The sequence below is a fragment of the Elephas maximus genome, chromosome 18 (genome assembly GCF_024166365.1).
Source record: "Elephas maximus indicus isolate mEleMax1 chromosome 18, mEleMax1 primary haplotype, whole genome shotgun sequence".
Classification (NCBI taxonomy): Eukaryota; Metazoa; Chordata; class Mammalia; order Proboscidea; family Elephantidae; genus Elephas; species Elephas maximus.
The window spans coordinates 1,070,813-1,095,122 of record NC_064836.1 but is presented as its reverse complement, the minus strand read 5'-3'; positions in this window follow the sequence as shown (position 1 = coordinate 1,095,122).

Below are 24,310 nucleotides of genomic sequence, written 5' to 3'. Positions count from 1 at the left end.
GCGAGATAGTGTTGCTACAGTGAGGCCCAGGGAAAACACACTGCCTAGAGAAATCCTAGCAAAGCCCTGTGTTTCCCCACAGGAATGTATGTCCGTTTCAGTTCTTTGCCAGCAACGGAGCTCAGAGGCAACGTCAGATTGTGTGTATCTCAGGGAGAGAAAGAACACTGTGACTTCCCCCGTTCCTCTGACGAAAGCAGTTAGAGGGAGAAAAGCGTCCTTTGCTTTCGCTTTCCCGCAATGAGCTCGACAGATCTGCCCTTCGCGAAGGGCCGTTTTCCCCCGGAGAACTGCCTCGCGGTAGCCCTGTTCTGGAAGTGGAACGAGTATGCAGTGTTAGCGTTCAGCTAATGTGAAGGCTCGCTTTGGCCCAGGGCAAACGAAGCGCCAGGGGAAATCTTCGCAGAGCCCGGCGCCTTTCCACGGTTCAAAGCGTGGAACTGCAGACTCTTTTGCAAAGAAGAGAGCGCACAGGCAACAGCAGCCCGCACGTTTCTCAGTGAAAGGGAGAACTCCCTGACTTCATCCAGTCCTCTGAGCAAAGCAAGCAGAGGGAGAGAATCTTTCCTTCCTCTTTCCTGCAACGAATTCCTCATTTGCTCTTGCAAACGCAGGGCTTCTTCTGAAAAACTACGTCGTGGTGCAGGGATCCTTACAGAGGAGCAACGACATAGTTTTAGCCGGAAGGGCTTGGGAAAGCAGCCGGGAAGAAAAGGCCTCTTGCTATTCTCTTTTCTTTCTGCCTGAATGCGGTCAATTGGCACTTGCCAAAGCAAGGTTTTCCAGCACAAACTACAAAGCAGCAGCTCTCTCCTGGCAGAGGAAATCCCACGCAGTGTTGCCCTGGCGAGATAGTGTTGCTACAGTGAGGCCCAGGGAAAACACACTGCCTAGAGAAATCCTAGCAAAGCCCTGAGTTTCCCCACAGGAATGTATGTCCGTTTCAGTTCTTTGCCAGCAACGGAGCTCAGAGGCAACGTCAGATTGTGTGTATCTCAGTGAGAGAAAGAACACTGTGACTTCCCCCGTTCCTCTGACGAAAGCAGTTAGAGGGAGAAAAGAGTCCTTTGCTTTCGCTTTCCCGCAATGAGCTCGACAGATCTGCCCTTCGCGAAGGGCCGTTTTCCCCCGGAGAACTGCCTCGCGGTAGCCCTGTTCTGGAAGTGGAACGAGTATGCAGTGTTAGCGTTCAGCTAATGTGAAGGCTCGCTTTGGCCCAGGGCAAACGAAGCGCCGGGGGAAATCTTAGCAGAGCCCGGCGCCTTTCCACGGTTCAAAGCGTGGAACTGCAGACTCTTTTGCAAAGAAGAGAGCGCACAGGCAACAGCAGACTGCACGTTTCTCAGTGAAAGGGAGAACTCCCTGACTTCATCCAGTCCTCTGAGCAAAGCAGGCAGAAGGAGGGAAACTTTCTTTCCTTCCTCTTTCCTGCAACGAATTCCTCATTTGCTCTTGCAAACGCAAGGCTTCTTCTGAAAAACTACGTCACGGTGCAGGGATCCTTCCAGAGGAGCAACGACATAGTTTTAGCTGGAAGGGCTTGGCTGAGCAGCCGGGGAGAAAAGGCCTCTTGCTATTCTCTTTTCTTTCTGCCCGAATGCGGTCAATTGGCACTTGCCAAAGCAAGGTTTCCCAGCACAAACTACAAAGCAGCAGCTCTCTCCTGGCAGAGGAAATCCCATGCAGTGTTGCCCTGGCGAGATAGTGTTGCTACAGTGAGGCCCAGGGAAAACACACTGCCTAGAGAAATCCTAGCAAAGCCCTGTGTTTCCCCACAGGAATGTATGTCCGTTTCAGTTCTTTGCCAGCAACGGAGCTCAGAGGCAACGTCAGATTGTGTGTATCTCAGTGAGAGAAAGAACACTGTGACTTCCCCCGTTCCTCTGACGAAAGCAGTTAGAGGGAGAAAAGAGTCCTTTGCTTTCGCTTTCCCGCAATGAGCTCGACAGATCTGCCCTTCGCGAAGGGCCGTTTTCCCCCGGAGAACTGCCTCGCGGTAGCCCTGTTCTGGAAGTGGAACGAGTATGCAGTGTTAGCGTTCAGCTAATGTGAAGGCTCGCTTTGGCCCAGGGCAAACGAAGCGCCGGGGGAAATCTTAGCAGAGCCCGGCGCCTTTCCACGGTTCAAAGCGAGGAACTGCAGACTCTTTTGCAAAGAAGAGAGCGCACAGGCAACAGCAGCCTGCATGTTTCTCAGTGAAAGGGAGAACTCCCTGACTTCATCCAGTCCTCTGAGCAAAGCAGGCAGAAGGAGAGAAACTTTCTTTCCTTCCTCTTTCCTGCAACGAATTCCTCATTTGCTCTTGCAAACGCAGGGCTTCTTCGGAAAAACTACGCCGCGGTGCAGGGATCCTTCCAGAGGAGCAACGACATAGTTTGAGGAGGAAGGGCTTGGCAGAGCAGTCGGGGAGAAAAGGCCTCTTGCTATTCTCTTTTCTTTCTGCCTGAATGCGGTCAATTGGCACTTGCCAAAGCAAGGTTTCCCAGCCCAAACTCCAAAGCAGCAGCTCTCTCCTGGCAGAGGAAGTGCCATGCAGTGTTGCCCTGGCGAGATAGTGTTGCTACAGTGAGGCCCAGGGAAAACACACTGCCTAGAGAAATCCTAGCAAAGCCCTGTGTTTCCCCACAGGAATGCATGTCAGTTTCAGTTCTTTGCCAGCAACGGAGCTCAGAGGCAACGTCAGATTGTGTGTATCTCAGTGAGAGAAAGAACACTGTGACTTCCCCCGTTCCTCTGACGAAAGCGGTTAGAGGGAGAAAATCGTCCTTTGCTTTCGCTATCCCGCAATGAGCTCGGCAGATCTGCCCTTCACGAAGGGCCATTTTCCCCCGCAGAACTGCCTCGCGGTAGCCCTGTTCTGGAAGTGGAACGAGTATGCAGTGTTAGCGTTCAGCTAATGTGAAGGCTCGCTTTGGCCCAGGGCAAACGAAGCGCTGGGGGAAGTCTTAGCAGAGCCCGGCGCCTTTCCTCGGTTCAAAGCGTGGAACTGCAGACTCTTTTGCAAAGAAGAGAGCGCACAGGCAACAGCAGCCCGCACGTTTCTCAGTGAAAGGGAGAACTCCCTGACTTCATCCAGTCCTCTGAGCAAAGCAAGCAGAGGGAGAGAATCTTTCCTTCCTCTTTCCTGCAACGAATTCCTCATTTGCTCTTGCAAACGCAGGGCTTCTTCTGAAAAACTACGTCGTGGTGCAGGGATCCTTACAGAGGAGCAACGACATAGTTTTAGCCGGAAGGGCTTGGGAAAGCAGCCGGGAAGAAAAGGCCTCTTGCTATTCTCTTTTCTTTCTGCCTGAATGCGGTCAATTGGCACTTGCCAAAGCAAGGTTTTCCAGCACAAACTACAAAGCAGCAGTTCTCTCCTGGCAGAGGAAATCCCACGCAGTGTTACCCTGGCGAGATAGTGTTGCTACAGTGAGGCCCAGGGAAAACACACTGCCTAGAGAAATCCTAGCAAAGCCCTGAGTTTCCCCACAGGAATGTATGTCCGTTTCAGTTCTTTGCCAGCAACGGAGCTCAGAGGCAACGTCAGATTGTGTGTATCTCAGTGAGAGAAAGAACACTGTGACTTCCCCCGTTCCTCTGACGAAAGCAGTTAGAGGGAGAAAAGAGTCCTTTGCTTTCGCTTTCCCGCAATGAGCTCGACAGATCTGCCCTTCGCGAAGGGCCGTTTTCCCCCGGAGAACTGCCTCGCGGTAGCCCTGTTCTGGAAGTGGAACGAGTATGCAGTGTTAGCGTTCAGCTAATGTGAAGGCTCGCTTTGGCCCAGGGCAAACGAAGCGCCGGGGGAAATCTTAGCAGAGCCCGGCGCCTTTCCACGGTTCAAAGCGTGGAACTGCAGACTCTTTTGCAAAGAAGAGAGCGCACAGGCAACAGCAGACTGCACGTTTCTCAGTGAAAGGGAGAACTCCCTGACTTCATCCAGTCCTCTGAGCAAAGCAGGCAGAAGGAGGGAAACTTTCTTTCCTTCCTCTTTCCTGCAACGAATTCCTCATTTGCTCTTGCAAACGCAAGGCTTCTTCTGAAAAACTACGTCACGGTGCAGGGATCCTTCCAGAGGAGCAACGACATAGTTTTAGCTGGAAGGGCTTGGCTGAGCAGCCGGGGAGAAAAGGCCTCTTGCTATTCTCTTTTCTTTCTGCCCGAATGCGGTCAATTGGCACTTGCCAAAGCAAGGTTTCCCAGCACAAACTACAAAGCAGCAGCTCTCTCCTGGCAGAGGAAATCCCATGCAGTGTTGCCCTGGCGAGATAGTGTTGCTACAGTGAGGCCCAGGGAAAACACACTGCCTAGAGAAATCCTAGCAAAGCCCTGTGTTTCCCCACAGGAATGTATGTCCGTTTCAGTTCTTTGCCAGCAACGGAGCTCAGAGGCAACGTCAGATTGTGTGTATCTCAGTGAGAGAAAGAACACTGTGACTTCCCCCGTTCCTCTGACGAAAGCAGTTAGAGGGAGAAAAGCGTCCTTTGCTTTCGCTTTCCCGCAATGAGCTCGACAGATCTGCCCTTGGCGAAGGGCTGTTTTCCCCCGGAGAACTGCCTCGCGGTAGCCCTGTTCTGGAAGTGGAACGAGTATGCAGTGTTAGCGTTCAGCTAATGTGAAGGCTCGCTTTGGCCCAGGGCAAACGAAGCGCCGGGGAAATCTTAGCAGAGCCCGGCGCCTTTCCACGGTTCAAAGCGTGGAACTGCAGACTCTTTTGCAAAGAAGAGAGCGCACAGGCAACAGCAGCCTGCACGTTTCTCAGTGAAAGGGAGAACTCCCTGACTTCATCCAGTCCTCTGAGCAAAGCAGGCAGAAGGAGAGAAACTTTCTTTCCTTCCTCTTTCCTGCAACGAATTCCTCATTTGCTCTTGCAAACGCAAGGCTTCTTCTGAAAAACTACGTCACGGTGCAGGGATCCTTCCAGAGGAGCAACGACATAGTTTTAGCTGGAAGGGCTTGGGAAAGCAGCCGGGGAGAAAAGGCCTCTTGCTATTCTCTTTTCTTTCTGCCCGAATGCGGTCATTTGGCACTTGCTAAAGCAAGGTTTCCCAGCACAAACTACAAAGCAGGAGCTCTCTCCTGGCAGAGGAAATCCCATGCAGTGTTGCCCTGGCGAGATAGTGTTGCTACAGTGAGGCCCAGGGAAAACACACTGCCTAGAGAAATCCTAGCAAAGCCCTGTGTTTCCCCACAGGAATGTATGTCCGTTTCAGTTCTTTGCCAGCAACGGAGCTCAGAGGCAACGTCAGATTGTGTGTATCTCAGGGAGAGAAAGAACACTGTGACTTCCCCCGTTCCTCTGACGAAAGCAGTTAGAGGGAGAAAAGCGTCCTTTGCTTTCGCTTTCCCGCAATGAGCTCGACAGATCTGCCCTTCGCGAAGGGCCGTTTTCCCCCGGAGAACTGCCTCGCGGTAGCCCTGTTCTGGAAGTGGAACGAGTATGCAGTGTTAGCGTTCAGCTAATGTGAAGGCTCGCTTTGGCCCAGGGCAAACGAAGCGCCAGGGGAAATCTTCGCAGAGCCCGGCGCCTTTCCAAGGTTCAAAGCGTGGAACTGCAGACTCTTTTGCAAAGAAGAGAGCGCACAGGCAACAGCAGCCCGCACGTTTCTCAGTGAAAGGGAGAACTCCCTGACTTCATCCAGTCCTCTGAGCAAAGCAAGCAGAGGGAGAGAATCTTTCCTTCCTCTTTCCTGCAACGAATTCCTCATTTGCTCTTGCAAACGCAGGGCTTCTTCTGAAAAACTACGTCGTGGTGCAGGGATCCTTACAGAGGAGCAACGACATAGTTTTAGCCGGAAGGGCTTGGGAAAGCAGCCGGGAAGAAAAGGCCTCTTGCTATTCTCTTTTCTTTCTGCCTGAATGCGGTCAATTGGCACTTGCCAAAGCAAGGTTTTCCAGCACAAACTACAAAGCAGCAGCTCTCTCCTGGCAGAGGAAATCCCACGCAGTGTTGCCCTGGCGAGATAGTGTTGCTACAGTGAGGCCCAGGGAAAACACACTGCCTAGAGAAATCCTAGCAAAGCCCTGTGTTTCCCCACAGGAATGTATGTCCGTTTCAGTTCTTTGCCAGCAACGGAGCTCAGAGGCAACGTCAGATTGTGTGTATCTCAGTGAGAGAAAGAACACTGTGACTTCCCCCGTTCCTCTGACGAAAGCAGTTAGAGGGAGAAAAGCGTCCTTTGCTTTCGCTTTCCCGCAATGAGCTCGACAGATCTGCCCTTGGCGAAGGGCTGTTTTCCCCCGGAGAACTGCCTCGCGGTAGCCCTGTTCTGGAAGTGGAACGAGTATGCAGTGTTAGCGTTCAGCTAATGTGAAGGCTCGCTTTGGCCCAGGGCAAACGAAGCGCCGGGGAAATCCTAGCAGAGCCCGGCGCCTTTCCACGGTTCAAAGCGTGGAACTGCAGACTCTTTTGCAAAGAAGAGAGCGCACAGGCAACAGCAGCCTGCACGTTTCTCAGTGAAAGGGAGAACTCCCTGACTTCATCCAGTCCTCTGAGCAAAGCAGGCAGAAGGAGAGAAACTTTCTTTCCTTCCTCTTTCCTGCAACGAATTCCTCATTTGCTCTTGCAAACGCAAGGCTTCTTCTGAAAAACTACGTCACGGTGCAGGGATCCTTCCAGAGGAGCAACGACATAGTTTTAGCTGGAAGGGCTTGGGAAAGCAGCCGGGGAGAAAAGGCCTCTTGCTATTCTCTTTTCTTTCTGCCCGAATGCGGTCATTTGGCACTTGCTAAAGCAAGGTTTCCCAGCACAAACTACAAAGCAGGAGCTCTCTCCTGGCAGAGGAAATCCCATGCAGTGTTGCCCTGGCGAGATAGTGTTGCTACAGTGAGGCCCAGGGAAAACACACTGCCTAGAGAAATCCTAGCAAAGCCCTGTGTTTCCCCACAGGAATGTATGTCCGTTTCAGTTCTTTGCCAGCAACGGAGCTCAGAGGCAACGTCAGATTGTGTGTATCTCAGGGAGAGAAAGAACACTGTGACTTCCCCCGTTCCTCTGACGAAAGCAGTTAGAGGGAGAAAAGCGTCCTTTGCTTTCGCTTTCCCGCAATGAGCTCGACAGATCTGCCCTTCGCGAAGGGCCGTTTTCCCCCGGAGAACTGCCTCGCGGTAGCCCTGTTCTGGAAGTGGAACGAGTATGCAGTGTTAGCGTTCAGCTAATGTGAAGGCTCGCTTTGGCCCAGGGCAAACGAAGCGCCAGGGGAAATCTTCGCAGAGCCCGGCGCCTTTCCACGGTTCAAAGCGTGGAACTGCAGACTCTTTTGCAAAGAAGAGAGCGCACAGGCAACAGCAGCCCGCACGTTTCTCAGTGAAAGGGAGAACTCCCTGACTTCATCCAGTCCTCTGAGCAAAGCAAGCAGAGGGAGAGAATCTTTCCTTCCTCTTTCCTGCAACGAATTCCTCATTTGCTCTTGCAAACGCAGGGCTTCTTCTGAAAAACTACGTCGTGGTGCAGGGATCCTTACAGAGGAGCAACGACATAGTTTTAGCCGGAAGGGCTTGGGAAAGCAGCCGGGAAGAAAAGGCCTCTTGCTATTCTCTTTTCTTTCTGCCTGAATGCGGTCAATTGGCACTTGCCAAAGCAAGGTTTTCCAGCACAAACTACAAAGCAGCAGCTCTCTCCTGGCAGAGGAAATCCCACGCAGTGTTGCCCTGGCGAGATAGTGTTGCTACAGTGAGGCCCAGGGAAAACACACTGCCTAGAGAAATCCTAGCAAAGCCCTGAGTTTCCCCACAGGAATGTATGTCCGTTTCAGTTCTTTGCCAGCAACGGAGCTCAGAGGCAACGTCAGATTGTGTGTATCTCAGGGAGAGAAAGAACACTGTGACTTCCCCCGTTCCTCTGACGAAAGCAGTTAGAGGGAGAAAAGAGTCCTTTGCTTTCGCTTTCCCGCAATGAGCTCGACAGATCTGCCCTTCGCGAAGGGCCGTTTTCCCCCGGAGAACTGCCTCGCGGTAGCCCTGTTCTGGAAGTGGAACGAGTATGCAGTGTTAGCGTTCAGCTAATGTGAAGGCTCGCTTTGGCCCAGGGCAAACGAAGCGCCGGAGGAAATCTTAGCAGAGCCCGGCGCCTTTCCACGGTTCAAAGCGTGGAACTGCAGACTCTTTTGCAAAGAAGAGAGCGCACAGGCAACAGCAGCCTGCACGTTTCTCAGTGAAAGGGAGAACTCCCTGACTTCATCCAGTCCTCTGAGCAAAGCAGGCAGAAGGAGGGAAACTTTCTTTCCTTCCTCTTTCCTGCAACGAATTCCTCATTTGCTCTTGCAAACGCAAGGCTTCTTCTGAAAAACTACGTCACGGTGCAGGGATCCTTCCAGAGGAGCAACGACATAGTTTTAGCTGGAAGGGCTTGGCTGAGCAGCCGGGGAGAAAAGGCCTCTTGCTATTCTCTTTTCTTTCTGCCCGAATGCGGTCAATTGGCACTTGCCAAAGCAAGGTTTCCCAGCACAAACTACAAAGCAGCAGCTCTCTCCTGGCAGAGGAAATCCCATGCAGTGTTGCCCTGGCGAGATAGTGTTGCTACAGTGAGGCCCAGGGAAAACACACTGCCTAGAGAAATCCTAGCAAAGCCCTGTGTTTCCCCACAGGAATGTATGTCCGTTTCAGTTCTTTGCCAGCACCGGACCTCAGAGGCAACGTCAGATTGTGTGTATCTCAGTGAGAGAAAGAACACTGTGACTTCCCCCGTTCCTCTGACGAAAGCAGTTAGAGGGAGAAAAGCATCCTTTGCTTTCGCTTTCCCGCAATGAGCTCGACAGATCTGCCCTTCGCGAAGGGCCGTTTTCCCCCGGAGAACTGCCTCGCGGTAGCCCTGTTCTGGAAGTGGAACGAGTATGCAGTGTTAGCGTTCAGCTAATGTGAAGGCTCGCTTTGGCCCAGGGCAAACGAAGCGCCGGGGGAAATCTTAGCAGAGCCCGGCGCCTTTCCACGGTTCAAAGCGTGGAACTGCAGACTCTTTTGCAAAGAAGAGAGCGCACAGGCAACAGCAGCCTGCACGTTTCTCAGTGAAAGGGAGAACTCCCTGACTTCATCCAGTCCTCTGAGCAAAGCAGGCAGAAGGAGAGAAACTTTCTTTCCTTCCTCTTTCCTGCAACGAATTCCTCATTTGCTCTTGCAAACGCAAGGCTTCTTCTGAAAAACTACGTCACGGTGCAGGGATCCTTCCAGAGGAGCAACGACATAGTTTTAGCTGGAAGGGCTTGGGAAAGCAGCCGGGGAGAAAAGGCCTCTTGCTATTCTCTTTTCTTTCTGCCCGAATGCGGTCATTTGGCACTTGCTAAAGCAAGGTTTCCCAGCACAAACTACAAAGCAGGAGCTCTCTCCTGGCAGAGGAAATCCCATGCAGTGTTGCCCTGGCGAGATAGTATTGCTACAGTGAGGCCCAGGGAAAACACACTGCCTAGAGAAATCCTAGCAAAGCCCTGTGTTTCCCCACAGGAATGTATGTCCGTTTCAGTTCTTTGCCAGCAACGGAGCTCAGAGGCAACGTCAGATTGTGTGTATCTCAGTGAGAGAAAGAACACTGTGACTTCCCCCGTTCCTCTGACGAAAGCAGTTAGAGGGAGAAAAGAGTCCTTTGCTTTCGCTTTCCCGCAATGAGCTCGACAGATCTGCCCTTCGCGAAGGGCCGTTTTCCCCCGGAGAACTGCCTCGCGGTAGCCCTGTTCTGGAAGTGGAACGAGTATGCAGTGTTAGCGTTCAGCTAATGTGAAGGCTCGCTTTGGCCCAGGGCAAACGAAGCGCCGGGGGAAATCTTAGCAGAGCCCGGCGCCTTTCCACGGTTCAAAGCGAGGAACTGCAGACTCTTTTGCAAAGAAGAGAGCGCACAGGCAACAGCAGCCTGCATGTTTCTCAGTGAAAGGGAGAACTCCCTGACTTCATCCAGTCCTCTGAGCAAAGCAGGCAGAAGGAGAGAAACTTTCTTTCCTTCCTCTTTCCTGCAACGAATTCCTCATTTGCTCTTGCAAACGCAGGGCTTCTTCGGAAAAACTACGCCGCGGTGCAGGGATCCTTCCAGAGGAGCAACGACATAGTTTGAGGAGGAAGGGCTTGGCAGAGCAGTCGGGGAGAAAAGGCCTCTTGCTATTCTCTTTTCTTTCTGCCTGAATGCGGTCAATTGGCACTTGCCAAAGCAAGGTTTCCCAGCCCAAACTCCAAAGCAGCAGCTCTCTCCTGGCAGAGGAAGTGCCATGTAGTGTTGCCCTGGCGAGATAGTGTTGCTACAGTGAGGCCCAGGGAAAACACACTGCCTAGAGAAATCCTAGCAAAGCCCTGTGTTTCCCCACAGGAATGCATGTCAGTTTCAGTTCTTTGCCAGCAACGGAGCTCAGAGGCAACGTCAGATTGTGTGTATCTCAGTGAGAGAAAGAACACTGTGACTTCCCCCGTTCCTCTGACGAAAGCAGTTAGAGGGAGAAAAGCATCCTTTGCTTTCGCTATCCCGCAATGAGCTCGGCAGATCTGCCCTTCACGAAGGGCCATTTTCCCCCGCAGAACTGCCTCGCGGTAGCCCTGTTCTGGAAGTGGAACGAGTATGCAGTGTTAGCGTTCAGCTAATGTGAAGGCTCGCTTTGGCCCAGGGCAAACGAAGCGCTGGGGGAAGTCTTAGCAGAGCCCGGCGCCTTTCCTCGGTTCAAAGCGTGGAACTGCAGACTCTTTTGCAAAGAAGAGAGCGCACAGGCAACAGCAGCCCGCACGTTTCTCAGTGAAAGGGAGAACTCCCTGACTCCATCCAGTCCTCTGAGCAAAGCAAGCAGAGGGAGAGAATCTTTCCTTCCTCTTTCCTGCAACGAATTCCTCATTTGCTCTTGCAAACGCAGGGCTTCTTCTGAAAAACTACGTCGTGGTGCAGGGATCCTTCCAGAGGAGCAACGACATAGTTTTAGCCGGAAGGGCTTGGGAAAGCAGCCGGGAAGAAAAGGCCTCTTGCTATTCTCTTTTCTTTCTGCCTGAATGCGGTCAATTGGCACTTGCCAAAGCAAGGTTTTCCAGCACAAACGACAAAGCAGCAGCTCTCTCCTGGCAGAGGAAATCCCACGCAGTGTTGCCCTGGCGAGATAGTGTTGCTACAGTGAGGCCCAGGGAAAACACACTGCCTAGAGAAATCCTAGCAAAGCCCTGTGTTTCCCCACAGGAATGTATGTCCGTTTCAGTTCTTTGCCAGCAACGGAGCTCAGAGGCAACGTCAGATTGTGTGTATCTCAGTGAGAGAAAGAACACTGTGACTTCCCCCGTTCCTCTGACGAAAGCAGTTAGAGGGAGAAAAGCGTCCTTTGCTTTCGCTTTCCCGCAATGAGCTCGACAGATCTGCCCTTGGCGAAGGGCTGTTTTCCCCCGGAGAACTGCCTCGCGGTAGCCCTGTTCTGGAAGTGGAACGAGTATGCAGTGTTAGCGTTCAGCTAATGTGAAGGCTCGCTTTGGCCCAGGGCAAACGAAGCGCCGGGGAAATCTTAGCAGAGCCCGGCGCCTTTCCACGGTTCAAAGCGTGGAACTGCAGACTCTTTTGCAAAGAAGAGAGCGCACAGGCAACAGCAGCCTGCACGTTTCTCAGTGAAAGGGAGAACTCCCTGACTTCATCCAGTCCTCTGAGCAAAGCAGGCAGAAGGAGAGAAACTTTCTTTCCTTCCTCTTTCCTGCAACGAATTCCTCATTTGCTCTTGCAAACGCAAGGCTTCTTCTGAAAAACTACGTCACGGTGCAGGGATCCTTCCAGAGGAGCAACGACATAGTTTTAGCTGGAAGGGCTTGGGAAAGCAGCCGGGGAGAAAAGGCCTCTTGCTATTCTCTTTTCTTTCTGCCCGAATGCGGTCATTTGGCACTTGCTAAAGCAAGGTTTCCCAGCACAAACTACAAAGCAGGAGCTCTCTCCTGGCAGAGGAAATCCCATGCAGTGTTGCCCTGGCGAGATAGTGTTGCTACAGTGAGGCCCAGGGAAAACACACTGCCTAGAGAAATCCTAGCAAAGCCCTGTGTTTCCCCACAGGAATGTATGTCCGTTTCAGTTCTTTGCCAGCAACGGAGCTCAGAGGCAACGTCAGATTGTGTGTATCTCAGGGAGAGAAAGAACACTGTGACTTCCCCCGTTCCTCTGACGAAAGCAGTTAGAGGGAGAAAAGCGTCCTTTGCTTTCGCTTTCCCGCAATGAGCTCGACAGATCTGCCCTTCGCGAAGGGCCGTTTTCCCCCGGAGAACTGCCTCGCGGTAGCCCTGTTCTGGAAGTGGAACGAGTATGCAGTGTTAGCGTTCAGCTAATGTGAAGGCTCGCTTTGGCCCAGGGCAAACGAAGCGCCAGGGGAAATCTTCGCAGAGCCCGGCGCCTTTCCACGGTTCAAAGCGTGGAACTGCAGACTCTTTTGCAAAGAAGAGAGCGCACAGGCAACAGCAGCCCGCACGTTTCTCAGTGAAAGGGAGAACTCCCTGACTTCATCCAGTCCTCTGAGCAAAGCAAGCAGAGGGAGAGAATCTTTCCTTCCTCTTTCCTGCAACGAATTCCTCATTTGCTCTTGCAAACGCAGGGCTTCTTCTGAAAAACTACGTCGTGGTGCAGGGATCCTTACAGAGGAGCAACGACATAGTTTTAGCCGGAAGGGCTTGGGAAAGCAGCCGGGAAGAAAAGGCCTCTTGCTATTCTCTTTTCTTTCTGCCTGAATGCGGTCAATTGGCACTTGCCAAAGCAAGGTTTTCCAGCACAAACTACAAAGCAGCAGCTCTCTCCTGGCAGAGGAAATCCCACGCAGTGTTGCCCTGGCGAGATAGTGTTGCTACAGTGAGGCCCAGGGAAAACACACTGCCTAGAGAAATCCTAGCAAAGCCCTGAGTTTCCCCACAGGAATGTATGTCCGTTTCAGTTCTTTGCCAGCAACGGAGCTCAGAGGCAACGTCAGATTGTGTGTATCTCAGTGAGAGAAAGAACACTGTGACTTCCCCCGTTCCTCTGACGAAAGCAGTTAGAGGGAGAAAAGAGTCCTTTGCTTTCGCTTTCCCGCAATGAGCTCGACAGATCTGCCCTTCGCGAAGGGCCGTTTTCCCCCGGAGAACTGCCTCGCGGTAGCCCTGTTCTGGAAGTGGAACGAGTATGCAGTGTTAGCGTTCAGCTAATGTGAAGGCTCGCTTTGGCCCAGGGCAAACGAAGCGCCGGGGGAAATCTTAGCAGAGCCCGGCGCCTTTCCACGGTTCAAAGCGTGGAACTGCAGACTCTTTTGCAAAGAAGAGAGCGCACAGGCAACAGCAGACTGCACGTTTCTCAGTGAAAGGGAGAACTCCCTGACTTCATCCAGTCCTCTGAGCAAAGCAGGCAGAAGGAGGGAAACTTTCTTTCCTTCCTCTTTCCTGCAACGAATTCCTCATTTGCTCTTGCAAACGCAAGGCTTCTTCTGAAAAACTACGTCACGGTGCAGGGATCCTTCCAGAGGAGCAACGACATAGTTTTAGCTGGAAGGGCTTGGCTGAGCAGCCGGGGAGAAAAGGCCTCTTGCTATTCTCTTTTCTTTCTGCCCGAATGCGGTCAATTGGCACTTGCCAAAGCAAGGTTTCCCAGCACAAACTACAAAGCAGCAGCTCTCTCCTGGCAGAGGAAATCCCATGCAGTGTTGCCCTGGCGAGATAGTGTTGCTACAGTGAGGCCCAGGGAAAACACACTGCCTAGAGAAATCCTAGCAAAGCCCTGTGTTTCCCCACAGGAATGTATGTCCGTTTCAGTTCTTTGCCAGCAACGGACCTCAGAGGCAACGTCAGATTGTGTGTATCTCAGTGAGAGAAAGAACACTGTGACTTCCCCCGTTCCTCTGACGAAAGCAGTTAGAGGGAGAAAAGCGTCCTTTGCTTTCGCTTTCCCGCAATGAGCTCGACAGATCTGCCCTTCGCGAAGGGCCGTTTTCCCCCGGAGAACTGCCTCGCGGTAGCCCTGTTCTGGAAGTGGAACGAGTATGCAGTGTTAGCGTTCAGCTAATGTGAAGGCTCGCTTTGGCCCAGGGCAAACGAAGCGCCGGGGGAAATCTTAGCAGAGCCCGGCGCCTTTCCACGGTTCAAAGCGTGGAACTGCAGACTCTTTTGCAAAGAAGAGAGCGCACAGGCAACAGCAGCCTGCACGTTTCTCAGTGAAAGGGAGAACTCCCTGACTTCATCCAGTCCTCTGAGCAAAGCAGGCAGAAGGAGAGAAACTTTCTTTCCTTCCTCTTTCCTGCAACGAATTCCTCATTTGCTCTTGCAAACGCAAGGCTTATTCTGAAAAACTACGTCACGGTGCAGGGATCCTTCCAGAGGAGCAACGACATAGTTTTAGCTGGAAGGGCTTGGGAAAGCAGCCGGGGAGAAAAGGCCTCTTGCTATTCTCTTTTCTTTCTGCCCGAATGCGGTCAATTGGCACTTGCCAAAGCAAGGTTTCCCAGCACAAACTACAAAGCAGGAGCTCTCTCCTGGCAGAGGAAATCCCATGCAGTGTTGCCCTGGCGAGATAGTGTTGCTACAGTGAGGCCCAGGGAAAACAGACTGCCTAGAGAAATCCTAGCAAAGCCCTGTGTTTCCCCACAGGAATGTATGTCCGTTTCAGTTCTTTGCCAGCAACGGAGCTCAGAGGCAACGTCAGATTGTGTGTATCTCAGTGAGAGAAAGAACACTGTGACTTCCCCCGTTCCTCTGACGAAAGCAGTTAGAGGGAGAAAAGCGTCCTTTGCTTTCGCTTTCCCGCAATGAGCTCGACAGATCTGCCCTTGGCGAAGGGCTGTTTTCCCCCGGAGAACTGCCTCGCGGTAGCCCTGTTCTGGAAGTGGAACGAGTATGCAGTGTTAGCGTTCAGCTAATGTGAAGGCTCGCTTTGGCCCAGGGCAAACGAAGCGCCGGGGAAATCTTAGCAGAGCCCGGCGCCTTTCCACGGTTCAAAGCGTGGAACTGCAGACTCTTTTGCAAAGAAGAGAGCGCACAGGCAACAGCAGCCTGCACGTTTCTCAGTGAAAGGGAGAACTCCCTGACTTCATCCAGTCCTCTGAGCAAAGCAGGCAGAAGGAGAGAAACTTTCTTTCCTTCCTCTTTCCTGCAACGAATTCCTCATTTGCTCTTGCAAACGCAAGGCTTCTTCTGAAAAACTACGTCACGGTGCAGGGATCCTTCCAGAGGAGCAACGACATAGTTTTAGCTGGAAGGGCTTGGGAAAGCAGCCGGGGAGAAAAGGCCTCTTGCTATTCTCTTTTCTTTCTGCCCGAATGCGGTCATTTGGCACTTGCTAAAGCAAGGTTTCCCAGCACAAACTACAAAGCAGGAGCTCTCTCCTGGCAGAGGAAATCCCATGCAGTGTTGCCCTGGCGAGATAGTGTTGCTACAGTGAGGCCCAGGGAAAACACACTGCCTAGAGAAATCCTAGCAAAGCCCTGTGTTTCCCCACAGGAATGTATGTCCGTTTCAGTTCTTTGCCAGCAACGGAGCTCAGAGGCAACGTCAGATTGTGTGTATCTCAGTGAGAGAAAGAACACTGTGACTTCCCCCGTTCCTCTGACGAAAGCAGTTAGAGGGAGAAAAGCGTCCTTTGCTTTCGCTTTCCCGCAATGAGCTCGACAGATCTGCCCTTCGCGAAGGGCCGTTTTCCCCCGGAGAACTGCCTCGCGGTAGCCCTGTTCTGGAAGTGGAACGAGTATGCAGTGTTAGCGTTCAGCTAATGTGAAGGCTCGCTTTGGCCCAGGGCAAACGAAGCGCCAGGGGAAATCTTCGCAGAGCCCGGCGCCTTTCCACGGTTCAAAGCGTGGAACTGCAGACTCTTTTGCAAAGAAGAGAGCGCACAGGCAACAGCAGCCCGCACGTTTCTCAGTGAAAGGGAGAACTCCCTGACTTCATCCAGTCCTCTGAGCAAAGCAAGCAGAGGGAGAGAATCTTTCCTTCCTCTTTCCTGCAACGAATTCCTCATTTGCTCTTGCAAACGCAGGGCTTCTTCTGAAAAACTACGTCGTGGTGCAGGGATCCTTCCAGAGGAGCAACGACATAGTTTTAGCCGGAAGGGCTTGGGAAAGCAGCCGGGAAGAAAAGGCCTCTTGCTATTCTCTTTTCTTTCTGCCTGAATGCGGTCAATTGGCACTTGCCAAAGCAAGGTTTTCCAGCACAAACTACAAAGCAGCAGCTCTCTCCTGGCAGAGGAAATCCCACGCAGTGTTGCCCTGGCGAGATAGTGTTGCTACAGTGAGGCCCAGGGAAAACACACTGCCTAGAGAAATCCTAGCAAAGCCCTGAGTTTCCCCACAGGAATGTATGTCCGTTTCAGTTCTTTGCCAGCAACGGAGCTCAGAGGCAACGTCAGATTGTGTGTATCTCAGTGAGAGAAAGAACACTGTGACTTCCCCCGTTCCTCTGACGAAAGCAGTTAGAGGGAGAAAAGAGTCCTTTGCTTTCGCTTTCCCGCAATGAGCTCGACAGATCTGCCCTTCGCGAAGGGCCGTTTTCCCCCGGAGAACTGCCTCGCGGTAGCCCTGTTCTGGAAGTGGAACGAGTATGCAGTGTTAGCGTTCAGCTAATGTGAAGGCTCGCTTTGGCCCAGGGCAAACGAAGCGCCGGGGGAAATCTTAGCAGAGCCCGGCGCCTTTCCACGGTTCAAAGCGTGGAACTGCAGACTCTTTTGCAAAGAAGAGAGCGCACAGGCAACAGCAGACTGCACGTTTCTCAGTGAAAGGGAGAACTCCCTGACTTCATCCAGTCCTCTGAGCAAAGCAGGCAGAAGGAGGGAAACTTTCTTTCCTTCCTCTTTCCTGCAACGAATTCCTCATTTGCTCTTGCAAACGCAAGGCTTCTTCTGAAAAACTACGTCACGGTGCAGGGATCCTTCCAGAGGAGCAACGACATAGTTTTAGCTGGAAGGGCTTGGCTGAGCAGCCGGGGAGAAAAGGCCTCTTGCTATTCTCTTTTCTTTCTGCCCGAATGCGGTCAATTGGCACTTGCCAAAGCAAGGTTTCCCAGCACAAACTACAAAGCAGCAGCTCTCTCCTGGCAGAGGAAATCCCATGCAGTGTTGCCCTGGCGAGATAGTGTTGCTACAGTGAGGCCCAGGGAAAACACACTGCCTAGAGAAATCCTAGCAAAGCCCTGTGTTTCCCCACAGGAATGTATGTCCGTTTCAGTTCTTTGCCAGCAACGGACCTCAGAGGCAACGTCAGATTGTGTGTATCTCAGTGAGAGAAAGAACACTGTGACTTCCCCCGTTCCTCTGACGAAAGCAGTTAGAGGGAGAAAAGCGTCCTTTGCTTTCGCTTTCCCGCAATGAGCTCGACAGATCTGCCCTTCGCGAAGGGCCGTTTTCCCCCGGAGAACTGCCTCGCGGTAGCCCTGTTCTGGAAGTGGAACGAGTATGCAGTGTTAGCGTTCAGCTAATGTGAAGGCTCGCTTTGGCCCAGGGCAAACGAAGCGCCGGGGGAAATCTTAGCAGAGCCCGGCGCCTTTCCACGGTTCAAAGCGTGGAACTGCAGACTCTTTTGCAAAGAAGAGAGCGCACAGGCAACAGCAGCCTGCACGTTTCTCAGTGAAAGGGAGAACTCCCTGACTTCATCCAGTCCTCTGAGCAAAGCAGGCAGAAGGAGAGAAACTTTCTTGCCTTCCTCTTTCCTGCAACGAATTCCTCATTTGCTCTTGCAAACGCAAGGCTTCTTCTGAAAAACTACGTCACGGTGCAGGGATCCTTCCAGAGGAGCAACGACATAGTTTTAGCTGGAAGGGCTTGGGAAAGCAGCCGGGGAGAAAAGGCCTCTTGCTATTCTCTTTTCTTTCTGCCCGAATGCGGTCAATTGGCACTTGCCAAAGCAAGGTTTCCCAGCACAAACTACAAAGCAGGAGCTCTCTCCTGGCAGAGGAAATCCCATGCAGTGTTGCCCTGGCGAGATAGTGTTGCTACAGTGAGGCCCAGGGAAAACAGACTGCCTAGAGAAATCCTAGCAAAGCCCTGTGTTTCCCCACAGGAATGTATGTCCGTTTCAGTTCTTTGCCAGCAACGGAGCTCAGAGGCAACGTCAGATTGTGTGTATCTCAGTGAGAGAAAGAACACTGTGACTTCCCCCGTTCCTCTGACGAAAGCAGTTAGAGGGAGAAAAGCGTCCTTTGCTTTCGCTTTCCCGCAATGAGCTCCACAGATCTGCCCTTCGCGAAGGGCTGTTTTCCCCCGGAGAACTGCCTCGCGGTAGCCCTGTTCTGGAAGTGGAACGAGTATGCAGTGTTAGCGTTCAGCTAATGTGAAGGCTCGCTTTGGCCCAGGGCAAACGAAGCGCCGGGGAAATCTTCGCAGAGCCCGGCGCCTTTCCACGGTTCAAAGCGTGGAACTGCAGACTCTTTTGCAAAGAAGAGAGCGCACAGGCAACAGCAGCCTGCACGTTTCTCAGTGAAAGGGAGAACTCCCTGACTTCATCCAGTCCTCTGAGCAAAGCAGGCAGAAGGAGAGAAACTTTCTTTCCTTCCTCTTTCCTGCAACGAATTCCTCATTTGCTCTTGCAAACGCAAGGCTTCTTCTGAAAAACTACGTCACGGTGCAGGGATCCTTCCAGAGGAGCAACGACATAGTTTTAGCTGGAAGGGCTTGGGAAAGCAGCCGGGGAGAAAAGGCCTCTTGCTATTCTCTTTTCTTTCTGCCCGAATGCGGTCATTTGGCACTTGCTAAAGCAAGGTTTCCCAGCACAAACTACAAAGCAGGAGCTCTCTCCTGGCAGAGGAAATCCCATGCAGTGTTGCCCTGCCGAGATAGTGTTGCTACAGTGAGGCCCAGGGAAAACAGATTGCCTAGAGAAATCCTAGCAAAGCCCTGTGTTTCCCCACAGGAATGTATGTCCGTTTCAGTTCTTTGCCAGCAACGGAGCTCAGAGGCAACGTCAGATTGTGTGTATCTCAGTGAGAGAAAGAACACTGTGACTTCCCCCGTTCCTCTGACGAAAGCAGTTAGAGGGAGAAAAGCGTCCTTTGCTTTCGCTTTCCCGCAATGAGCTCGACAGATCTGCCCTTCGCGAAGGGCCGTTTTCCCCCGGAGAACTGCCTCGCGGTAGCCCTGTTCTGGAAGTGGAACGAGTATGCAGTGTTAGCGTTCAGCTAATGTGAAGGCTCGCTTTGGCCCAGGGCAAACGAAGCGCCAGGGGAAATCTTCGCAGAGCCCGGCGCCTTTCCACGGTTCAAAGCGTGGAACTGCAGACTCTTTTGCAAAGAAGAGAGCGCACAGGCAACAGCAGCCTGCACGTTTCTCAGTGAAAGGGAGAACTCCCTGACTTCATCCAGTCCTCTGAGCAAAGCAGGCAGAAGGAGAGAAACTTTCTTGCCTTCCTCTTTCCTGCAACGAATTCCTCATTTGCTCTTGCAAACGCAAGGCTTCTTCTGAAAAACTACGTCACGGTGCAGGGATCCTTCCAGAGGAGCAACGACATAGTTTTAGCTGGAAGGGCTTGGCAGAGCAGCTGGGGAGAAAAGGCCTCTTGCTATTCTCTTTTCTTTCTGCCCGAATGCGGTCAATTGGCACTTGCGAAAGCAAGGTTTCCCAGCACAAACTACAAAGCAGGAGCTCTCTCCTGGCAGAGGAAATCCCATGCAGTGTTGCCCTGGCGAGATAGTGTTGCTACAGTGAGGCCCAGGGAAAACAGACTGCCTAGAGAAATCCTAGCAAAGCCCTGTGTTTCCCCACAGGAATGTATGTCCGTTTCAGTTCTTTGCCAGCAACGGAGCTCAGAGGCAACGTCAGATTGTGTGTATCTCAGTGAGAGAAAGAACACTGTGACTTCCCCCGTTCCTCTGACGAAAGCAGTTAGAGGGAGAAAAGCGTCCTTTGCTTTCGCTTTCCCGCAATGAGCTCGACAGATCTGCCCTTCGCGAAGGGCTGTTTTCCCCCGGAGAACTGCCTCGCGGTAGCCCTGTTCTGGAAGTGGAACGAGTATGCAGTGTTAGCGTTCAGCTAATGTGAAGGCTCGCTTTGGCCCAGGGCAAACGAAGCGCCGGGGAAATCTTAGCAGAGCCCGGCGCCTTTCCACGGTTCAAAGCGTGGAACTGCAGACTCTTTTGCAAAGAAGAGAGCGCACAGGCAACAGCAGCCTGCACGTTTCTCAGTGAAAGGGAGAACTCCCTGACTTCATCCAGTCCTCTGAGCAAAGCAGGCAGAAGGAGAGAAACTTTCTTTCCTTCCTCTTTCCTGCAACGAATTCCTCATTTGCTCTTGCAAACGCAAGGCTTCTTCTGAAAAACTACGTCACGGTGCAGGGATCCTTCCAGAGGAGCAACGACATAGTTTTAGCTGGAAGGGCTTGGGAAAGCAGCCGGGGAGAAAAGGCCTCTTGCTATTCTCTTTTCTTTCTGCCCGAATGCGGTCATTTGGCACTTGCTAAAGCAAGGTTTCCCAGCACAAACTACAAAGCAGGAGCTCTCTCCTGGCAGAGGAAATCCCATGCAGTGTTGCCCTGGCGAGATAGTATTGCTACAGTGAGGCCCAGGGAAAACACACTGCCTAGAGAAATCCTAGCAAAGCCCTGTGTTTCCCCACAGGAATGTATGTCCGTTTCAGTTCTTTGCCAGCAACGGAGCTCAGAGGCAACGTCAGATTGTGTGTATCTCAGTGAGAGAAAGAACACTGTGACTTCCCCCGTTCCTCTGACGAAAGCAGTTAGAGGGAGAAAAGCGTCCTTTGCTTTCGCTTTCCCGCAATGAGCTCGACAGATCTGCCCTTCGCGAAGGGCCATTTTCCCCCGGAGAACTGCCTCGCGGTAGCCCTGTTCTGGAAGTGGAACGAGTATGCAGTGTTAGCGTTCAGCTAATGTGAAGGCTCGCTTTGGCCCAGGGCAAACGAAGCGCCGGGGGAAATCTTAGCAGAGCCCGGCGCCTTTCCAAGGTTCAAAGCGTGGAACTGCAGACTCTTTTGCAAAGAAGAGAGCGCACAGGCAACAGCAGCCTGCACGTTTCTCAGTGAAAGGGAGAACTCCCTGACTTCATCCAGTCCTCTGAGCAAAGCAGGCAGAAGGAGAGAAACTTTCTTTCCTTCCTCTTTCCTGCAACGAATTCCTCATTTGCTCTTGCAAACGCAAGGCTTCTTCTGAAAAACTACGTCACGGTGCAGGGATCCTTCCAGAGGAGCAACGACATAGTTTTAGCTGGAAGGGCTTGGGAAAGCAGCCGGGGAGAAAAGGCCTCTTGCTATTCTCTTTTCTTTCTGCCCGAATGCGGTCATTTGGCACTTGCTAAAGCAAGGTTTCCCAGCACAAACTACAAAGCAGGAGCTCTCTCCTGGCAGAGGAAATCCCATGCAGTGTTGCCCTGGCGAGATAGTGTTGCTACAGTGAGGCCCAGGGAAAACACACTGCCTAGAGAAATCCTAGCAAAGCCCTGTGTTTCCCCACAGGAATGTATGTCCGTTTCAGTTCTTTGCCAGCAACAGAGCTCAGAGGCAACGTCAGATTGTGTGTATCTCAGGGAGAGAAAGAACACTGTGACTTCCCCCGTTCCTCTGACGAAAGCAGTTAGAGGGAGAAAAGCGTCCTTTGCTTTCGCTTTCCCGCAATGAGCTCGACAGATCTGCCCTTCGCGAAGGGCCGTTTTCCCCCGGAGAACTGCCTCGCGGTAGCCCTGTTCTGGAAGTGGAACGAGTATGCAGTGTTAGCGTTCAGCTAATGTGAAGGCTCGCTTTGGCCCAGGGCAAACGAAGCGCCAGGGGAAATCTTCGCAGAGCCCGGCGCCTTTCCACGGTTCAAAGCGTGGAACTGCAGACTCTTTTGCAAAGAAGAGAGCGCACAGGCAACAGCAGCCTGCACGTTTCTCAGTGAAAGGGAGAACTCCCTGACTTCATCCAGTCCTCTGAGCAAAGCAGGCAGAAGGAGAGAAACTTTCTTTCCTTCCTCTTTCCTGCAACGAATTCCTCATTTGCTCTTGCAAACGCAAGGCTTCTTCTGAAAAACTACGTCACGGTGCAGGGATCCTTCCAGAGGAGCAACGACATAGTTTTAGCTGGAAGGGCTTGGGAAAGCAGCCGGGGAGAAAAGGCCTCTTGCTATTCTCTTTTCTTTCTGCCCGAATGCGGTCATTTGGCACTTGCTAAAGCAAGGTTTCCCAGCACAAACTACAAAGCAGGAGCTCTCTCCTGGCAGAGGAAATCCCATGCAGTGTTGCCCTGGCGAGATAGTATTGCTACAGTGAGGCCCAGGGAAAACACACTGCCTAGAGAAATCCTAGCAAAGCCCTGTGTTTCCCCACAGGAATGTATGTCCGTTTCAGTTCTTTGCCAGCAACGGAGCTCAGAGGCAACGTCAGATTGTGTGTATCTCAGTGAGAGAAAGAACACTGTGACTTCCCCCGTTCCTCTGACGAAAGCAGTTAGAGGGAGAAAAGCGTCCTTTGCTTTCGCTTTCCCGCAATGAGCTCGACAGATCTGCCCTTCGCGAAGGGCCATTTTCCCCCGGAGAACTGCCTCGCGGTAGCCCTGTTCTGGAAGTGGAACGAGTATGCAGTGTTAGCGTTCAGCTAATGTGAAGGCTCGCTTTGGCCCAGGGCAAACGAAGCGCCGGGGGAAATCTTAGCAGAGCCCGGCGCCTTTCCAAGGTTCAAAGCGTGGAACTGCAGACTCTTTTGCAAAGAAGAGAGCGCACAGGCAACAGCAGCCTGCACGTTTCTCAGTGAAAGGGAGAACTCCCTGACTTCATCCAGTCCTCTGAGCAAAGCAGGCAGAAGGAGAGAAACTTTCTTTCCTTCCTCTTTCCTGCAACGAATTCCTCATTTGCTCTTGCAAACGCAAGGCTTCTTCTGAAAAACTACGTCACGGTGCAGGGATCCTTCCAGAGGAGCAACGACATAGTTTTAGCTGGAAGGGCTTGGGAAAGCAGCCGGGGAGAAAAGGCCTCTTGCTATTCTCTTTTCTTTCTGCCCGAATGCGGTCATTTGGCACTTGCTAAAGCAAGGTTTCCCAGCACAAACTACAAAGCAGGAGCTCTCTCCTGGCAGAGGAAATCCCATGCAGTGTTGCCCTGGCGAGATAGTGTTGCTACAGTGAGGCCCAGGGAAAACACACTGCCTAGAGAAATCCTAGCAAAGCCCTGTGTTTCCCCACAGGAATGTATGTCCGTTTCAGTTCTTTGCCAGCAACAGAGCTCAGAGGCAACGTCAGATTGTGTGTATCTCAGGGAGAGAAAGAACACTGTGACTTCCCCCGTTCCTCTGACGAAAGCAGTTAGAGGGAGAAAAGCGTCCTTTGCTTTCGCTTTCCCGCAATGAGCTCGACAGATCTGCCCTTCGCGAAGGGCCGTTTTCCCCCGGAGAACTGCCTCGCGGTAGCCCTGTTCTGGAAGTGGAACGAGTATGCAGTGTTAGCGTTCAGCTAATGTGAAGGCTCGCTTTGGCCCAGGGCAAACGAAGCGCCAGGGGAAATCTTCGCAGAGCCCGGCGCCTTTCCACGGTTCAAAGCGTGGAACTGCAGACTCTTTTGCAAAGAAGAGAGCGCACAGGCAACAGCAGCCTGCACGTTTCTCAGTGAAAGGGAGAACTCCCTGACTTCATCCAGTCCTCTGAGCAAAGCAGGCAGAAGGAGAGAAACTTTCTTGCCTTCCTCTTTCCTGCAACGAATTCCTCATTTGCTCTTGCAAACGCAAGGCTTCTTCTGAAAAACTACGTCACGGTGCAGGGATCCTTCCAGAGGAGCAACGACATAGTTTTACCTGGAAGGGCTTGGGAAAGCAGCCGGGGAGAAAAGGCCTCTTGCTATTCTCTTTTCTTTCTGCCCGAATGCGGTCAATTGGCACTTGCGAAAGCAAGGTTTCCCAGCACAAACTACAAAGCAGGAGCTCTCTCCTGGCAGAGGAAATCCCATGCAGTGTTGCCCTGGCGAGATAGTGTTGCTACAGTGAGGCCCAGGGAAAACACACTGCCTAGAGAAATCCTAGCAAAGCCCTGTGTTTCCCCACAGGAATGTATGTCCGTTTCAGTTCTTTGCCAGCAACGGAGCTCAGAGGCAACGTCAGATTGTGTGTATCTCAGTGAGAGAAAGAACACTGTGACTTCCCCCGTTCCTCTGACGAAAGCAGTTAGAGGGAGAAAAGCGTCCTTTGCTTTCGCTTTCCCGCAATGAGCTCGACAGATCTGCCCTTCGCGAAGGGCCGTTTTCCCCCGGAGAACTGCCTCGCGGTAGCCCTGTTCTGGAAGTGGAACGAGTATGCAGTGTTAGCGTTCAGCTAATGTGAAGGCTCGCTTTGTCCCAGGGCAAACGAAGCGCCGGGGGAAATCTTCGCAGAGCCCGGCGCCTTTCCACGGTTCAAAGCGTGGAACTGCAGACTCTTTTGCAAAGAAGAGAGCGCACAGGCAACAGCAGCCTGCAAATTTCTCAGTGAAAGGGAGAACTCCCTGACTTCATCCAGTCCTCTGAGCAAAG